At 34.8% G+C, this 6,444-nt stretch overlaps 1 protein-coding gene and 1 pseudogene across 3 annotated transcripts in view; one reads left to right on the plus strand and one right to left on the minus strand.

The window, feature by feature from the left end:
* Window positions 1-6,444, minus strand: part of KIAA1958 (KIAA1958 ortholog) — a 180,144-nt gene that overhangs the window by 32,068 nt on the left and 141,632 nt on the right. The window lies entirely within an intron of this gene.
* Window positions 1,909-3,269, plus strand: LOC108305628 (annotated as a pseudogene). Its single transcript, XR_001825821.2, has one exon. The product of XR_001825821.2 is annotated as a protein SET-like (transcript).

A 6,444-nucleotide genomic window follows, 5' to 3' on the forward strand; every position in this document is an offset into this window, starting at 1 on the left:
AACTTATAAATTAACAGAGGAGGAAAATGAGATTTAAAAAAAAAAAGACTTGCTTAATCAAAAACAAGCCATAAAGAATAGATGGGACCAAAAAAAATGTAAGATGATAGCTCTAAACATGAATGTATCCATTATTATAGATATTCCAATTAAAAGATAAATGTTGCCAGGCTGGGTAAATGAGCAATACTCAGCTATATTCTCCCGGCAGAAAAATACACCTTACATATAAGAACAAATAGAACATAAAGACTGAAAGCAAAAGGATGAAAAAAGTTATACCATAGGAACAATAAGCAAATGAAAGCTGGTATACCTATATACTAACAGACAAAACAGATTAAGGCAAGGAGTATTACTAGAAATAAAGAGGGAGGTTTTAAAGCTCAACAGGAAGGTATATACAACAATCCTCGATATTTGTATGGATCTGATAACGAGGCCTCAAAATATATAAAGCAAATATTCAAAGAATTAAAAAGAGAAATAGGCAAGTCTATGACTAAGAGATTTTAACACATCTTTTCCCACAACTGACAAAACAGGGAGCAAAAAAATGATATAGATATAGATGTGAACAATGCAAATATCAAAGTAGACTAAATTGATACATAGAGAACAACACACACAACTGCAGAATATATATTCTTCAAGCGTATATGTCACTTTTACCAAAATAGAAATGCTGGGACCTAAAGCAAGTCTCAACATTTCAAAGAATTAAGTGATTCAGAATATAGTCTCTAATATCAGTAGAATAAAATGGAAATCAATTACAAGAAGATAATTTGATAATTAAGCAATTATATACTTCTAGGTAATAAATATATTTTTAAATTTTATATATATATATATATATATATATATATATATATATATATATAGTGTGTGTGTGTGTGTGTGAGTATATGTATAAAATAAATCTTTCTGGTGAAAGAAAAAAAAACAATGAGAATTAGAAAATATTTCCAACTGGATGATAATGACAATACATCTCCAAGTTGTGGGATGAAGTTACTTGCTTAAAGAGAAAATAATAGCATTTAGTGCAGACTACAAAAGAAGAAAAGTTGAGTATCGACTGTGCCAAGAAATTTATAAGAACAATAAATCTACCCAAAAAAAGTAGAAGGAAGAAAACACCACAATTAAGAACATAAATCAATAAAATGGGAAATAAATTTATAATAAAAAGTAATGTAAGAGATGGATGTGAAAAGACTAATAAACTAGCAAGAAAAACAGAGAAGGCACCAATTATTATACCAGAAATAAAAAGCATGTTATCACTATAGATCCTACAAATAGTAAAAAGACAACAAAAAGATGCTATGAACAACTTGATATCAATCAATTTGAAAATTTAGGTAAAATGGACAAATACCTAGAAAAGCCACAACTCACCAAAACTAAATAAGAAACACAAAGTTTGAATAGTCTTATACCCATTAAAGAAAAGGAGGCCAGGTGCGGTGGCTCATGCCTGGAATCCTGACAGTTTGAGAGGCCAAGGTGGGTGGATCACGGATCACTTGAGCTCAGGAGTTTGAGACCAGTGTGGGTGACATGGCGAAACTCCATCTCTACAAAAAACACAAAAAAATTAGCCAAGTGTGGTGGTGTGTGTCTCTGGTCTCAGCTACTCAGAAGGCTGAGGTGGGAGGATGGCTTGAGCCTGGGAGGCGGAGGTTATAGTGAACCAAGATTGCACCACTGTACTCCAGCCTCAGTGACAAAGTCAGACCCTGTTTAAAAAAAAAAAAAAAAAGTACAATAAAGAATAACAAAGTAAAACTTCAGGTTCTGATGGATTTCACCAGTAAATTCTTCCAACTGCCAAATTCTGCTAGTGAATAGAAACAGAGGGAACAGAGTGTTCTGCCTGCTTCCGGATAAGCGAGAAGACTTATGCTCTGGTTCTCGGACTTCCCCAGCAGCATGGCCCCCAAACGCCAGTCTCCACTCCCACCTCAAAAGAAACCAAGACCACCTCCTGCTCTGGGACTGGAGGAGACATCGGCCTCTGCAGGCTTGCTGAAAAAGGGAGAAAAAGAACAGCAAGAAGCAATTGAACACATTGATGAAGTACAAAATGAAACAGACAGACTTAATGAACAAGCCAGTGAGGAGATTTTGAAAGTAGAATGGAAATATAACAAACTCCGCCAACCATTTTTTCAGAAGAGGTCAGAATTGATCACCAAAATCCCAAATTTTGGGGTAACATTTGTCAGCCATCCACAAGTGTCTGCACTGCTTGGGGAGGAGGATGAAGAGGCACTGCATTATTTGACCAGAGTTGAAGTGACAAAATTTGAAGATATTAAATGAGGTTACAGAATAGATTTTTATTTTGATGAAGATCCTTACTTTGAAAATAAAGTTCTCTCCAAAGAATTTCATCTGAATGAGAGTGGTGATCCACCTTCAAAGTCCACCGAAATCAAATGGAAATCTGGAAAGGATTTGACGAAATGTTCAAGTCAAATGCAGAATAAAGCCAGCAGGAAGAGGCAGTATGAGGAACCAGAGAGCTTCTTTACCTGGTTTACTGACCATTCTGATGCAGGTGCTGATGAGTTAGGAGAGGTCACCAAAGATGATATTTGGCCAAACCCATTACAGTACTACTTGGTTCTCAATATGGATGATGAAGAAGAAGAAGGAGAGGAAGATGATGGTGATGAAGAGGAGGAAGGATTAGAAGATAATGATGAAGAGGGGGATGATGGTGAAGGTGAAGAAGATGAAGATGATGATGAAGGGGAGGAAGGAGAGGAGGATGAAGAAGATGACTAATAGAACACTGATGGATTCCAACCTTCCTTTTTTTAAATTTTCTCCAGTCCCTGGGAGCATGTTGCAGTCTTTTTTTTTTTCCCTCTTGTGCTCAGTCACCCTGTTTTTGAGGTCTCTTTTCTCAACACCATGGTTCTCAACTTATTTTGGGGGAAATACTTGAGCAGAATACAATGGGAAAAGAGTCTCTGCCCTTTTCTGTTTGAAATTCATTTTTATCCCTTCCTTTCTGAACAAAAACTGTATGGAATCAACACCACCGAGCTCTGTGGGAAAAAAGAAAATCCTGCTCCCTTCGCTCTGTTGGAAGCTGGAGGGTGCTAGGCCCCTGTGTAGCAGTGCATAGAATTCTAGCTTTTTTCCTCCTTTCTCTGTATATTGGGCTCAGAGAGTGCACTGTGTCTCTAGGTGAATATGGACAGTTAGCATTTACCAACATGTATCTGTCTACTTTCCCTTGTTTAAAAAAAGGAAAAAAAACTTTAAAAAAAATGGGGTTATAGAAGGTCAGCAAAGGGTGGGTTTGAGATGTTTGGGTGGTTTAAGTGGGCATTTTGACAACATGGCTTCTCCTTTGGCATGTTTGTGACATCTGACAGACAACCTTGCATTTTAAGATGACATTTTTAAAATAAATTATCTCCTCATGATGACTTGAGCCCTGCCACTCAATGGGAGAATCAGCAGAACCTGCAGGATCTTATTTGGAATTGACATTCTCTATTATAGTTTTGTTCCTGTTTATTTTTAAATTTTCTTTTTGTTTCACTAGAAAGGAAAGATTCTGCTCAGTTTTAAACGTTAAAAGTGTACAAGTTGCTTTGTTACAATAAAACTAAATGTGTACACACACAAAAAAAAAAGAAAAAGAGAGGGAACACTCAATTCTTTTATAGGGCAGTATAACTTTTCTATAAAAACAAGGCAAGAACAATACAATAAAATAAAACTATATGTCAACTGAGTTCATAAACACAAACACAAACATCTTCAACACACTATGAGAAAACAGAATCCCTACCTCACTTCATAAACAAAAAAACAATTCCAAATGGATCATGACTTAAATATAAATGGTAGAGCAATAAAGGAATGACGGAAACATAAGAGATCAGCTTTATGACCATGGGGTAATCACACATTTTTAAATAGGACACCAAAATCACTACCCCTAAAGTAAATGATTGATCAAAATCACTACTCCAAAAGTAAAAGGTTTATAAATTGATTTCCACTAAAATGAAAAACAGACATTTATCACAATGCAGCATTGAGATGAAAAGGCAAGCCACACAGACACAGAAGATGTTGCAGTACATTTATCTGAAAAATCATTTAGAAGGACAAACCCCCATGACACATTTACCTATGTAACAAACCTGCCCATGTACCCCCAAACTTAAAAGTTTTTTAAAAAGGAAGAAAATCATTTAGAAGGGAGATAGTCCAATTAAAAATGGACAAAACCTGAATGGGCCCTGAATTGAAATATTAATATTCTAGGAAACATAAATTAAAATATGCTCACTAAAATGTCTAAAATGAAAAACAAAATCTGGAAATATCAAGTCATAGTGAAGATATGGAGCAACAGGAACACTCTTACTAAGCTGGTACAGGTGTCGATTTGTGCAACCACTTTGGATACTAATAGACAGTATCTACTAAAGTTGAACACACACACCAGTTCTATGACTCAGTAATTTTATACCTATATACCCAACAGAAACATGTACATATGTGTACCAAAGGCATGAATGTATGGCTGTTCATAAAAGCGTAATAGAATAACAAATAATAAATGGCCCCAAACTGGAAATATCTCTATGACCCCATAAACAACAGTATGCATATAAAATTATAAAATATCTATAAAATAAATTATTATACAATAGTGACAAGGAGTGGAGTACTGGAGTGAACTGTATGCAATAACATGGAAGAATCTCACAATCATAATATTATGCAACAGAAGCCAGGCACGGAAGAGTATATTGAAAGGGTCCATTTATGTAATTAAAAAACAGATGAAATGTCTCTCTGGTGAAGTCAGAGGTTACCTTAGGGAGGTAAGGGAGGACACATGAGGAAAGCTTCCGGGGTTCAGTTAATGTTCTATGTCTCCCTCCAGGTGGTGGTTACAGCAATATATTAGCTTCGTAAAAATTAAGCTATACACTAATGATTTGTTCACTTTTCTATCTGTATAATTCAATCAGAAAACATTCAAAAATCCTTAAAAATCCTTTAAAAATGTATATGCAAATCTAATAAATGAAGAGTTATACCATGAACCTAGATGGGAAGACTCAATATTATAAATTATTTAATTTCTCCAAGGAATCTTTAATTAAATGTAATTCTAATTAAAAACCCCCTTTTTTTCTTGTTACTTGTTAGGATGTTTCTAAAGTTTAAGAAAGTAAATGTGTAAGAAAAGGAAGGCAATTTCGAAAATAATTAGGAGGCCTTGCCCTGAAAAAAAAAATGTACCATAACACCACTATAATTTAAATTGTAAATTTCTATTTGTAAGTTAGTATTTGTAAGAAACAGACAAATAGTTGCCACAGAAGAGAATCCAGAAAAGGTCTACAAATATGTAAAATGAGGGTATAATAAATACTCTAATTCAAATTGTTGGGAAAAGATGGACTCTTCAATAAACGGTATAATTGGTTGAGTTGGAAAAGCAAAATGAAAGCAAATTTAGACACCTGTTTCATACCACACACAAAATCCACGTATCTAAAAGGCTCTTTTTTTTTTTTAAGGAAAAAAAAAAAAGCTGTTTCCTTAAAGAAGACAGATTTTCTCAGCCTTTCTCAGAACAACACAACCCACAAGGTATAAAATATAGATGATCAGATGTCAAAAAATTTTGAAAATTCTGCACTGAACTAATTTTAAAAGACAAGAAACATAACTGGAGAAAACACTTATAAAACATAAACCAAGGGCATATGGAAAGCTCCTACAAACCAACAGGAAAAAAAGAACTCGCTAGATAAAGGGCTTGGGATATGACAGGCAATTATTCACAGAACAAATAAAAATAACAAAAAGCAATAGTAATAGGCATTATAATTAAAATGAGATATATTTCATTTGCCAGATTAGCAAAAATACAAAAAGGTCCATATCTCAATGTTGGCCAGGTTGCTGGGAGCTCACACTCTCAGCTAACACTGGATGACGTCTACATCAATACAACTTTTTGGTGGGCAATTTTGGCTAAAGGCAGAAATATACAAGTATGCAAAGATAAATGTATGAAGATGTTCACCAAAACCCATTAGCAGATGAGTGATTAAATAATTGGGTATATATATATATATATATATATATATATATATATATATATGTATATGTATATATGTTTACATGCAATTATTAAAAATTGTGTTAGCCTTCTACATGCTAACATGAAAACCGTTCCGCAATATATTTACTTAAAAAAAAATTCAGGCTGGGCGTGGTGGCTCACGCCTGTAATCCCAGCACCTTGGGAGGCCGAGGCGGGTGGATCACGAAGTCAAGAGATCGAGACCATCCTGGTCAACATGGTGAAACCCCGTCTCTACTAAAACTACAAAAAATTAGCTGGGCATGGTGGCGCGTGCCTGTAATCCCAGCTACTCAGGA

Source organism: Cebus imitator, unplaced genomic scaffold (genome assembly GCF_001604975.1).
Source record: "Cebus imitator isolate Cc_AM_T3 unplaced genomic scaffold, Cebus_imitator-1.0 Scaffold64, whole genome shotgun sequence".
Taxonomy (NCBI): domain Eukaryota; kingdom Metazoa; phylum Chordata; class Mammalia; order Primates; family Cebidae; genus Cebus; species Cebus imitator.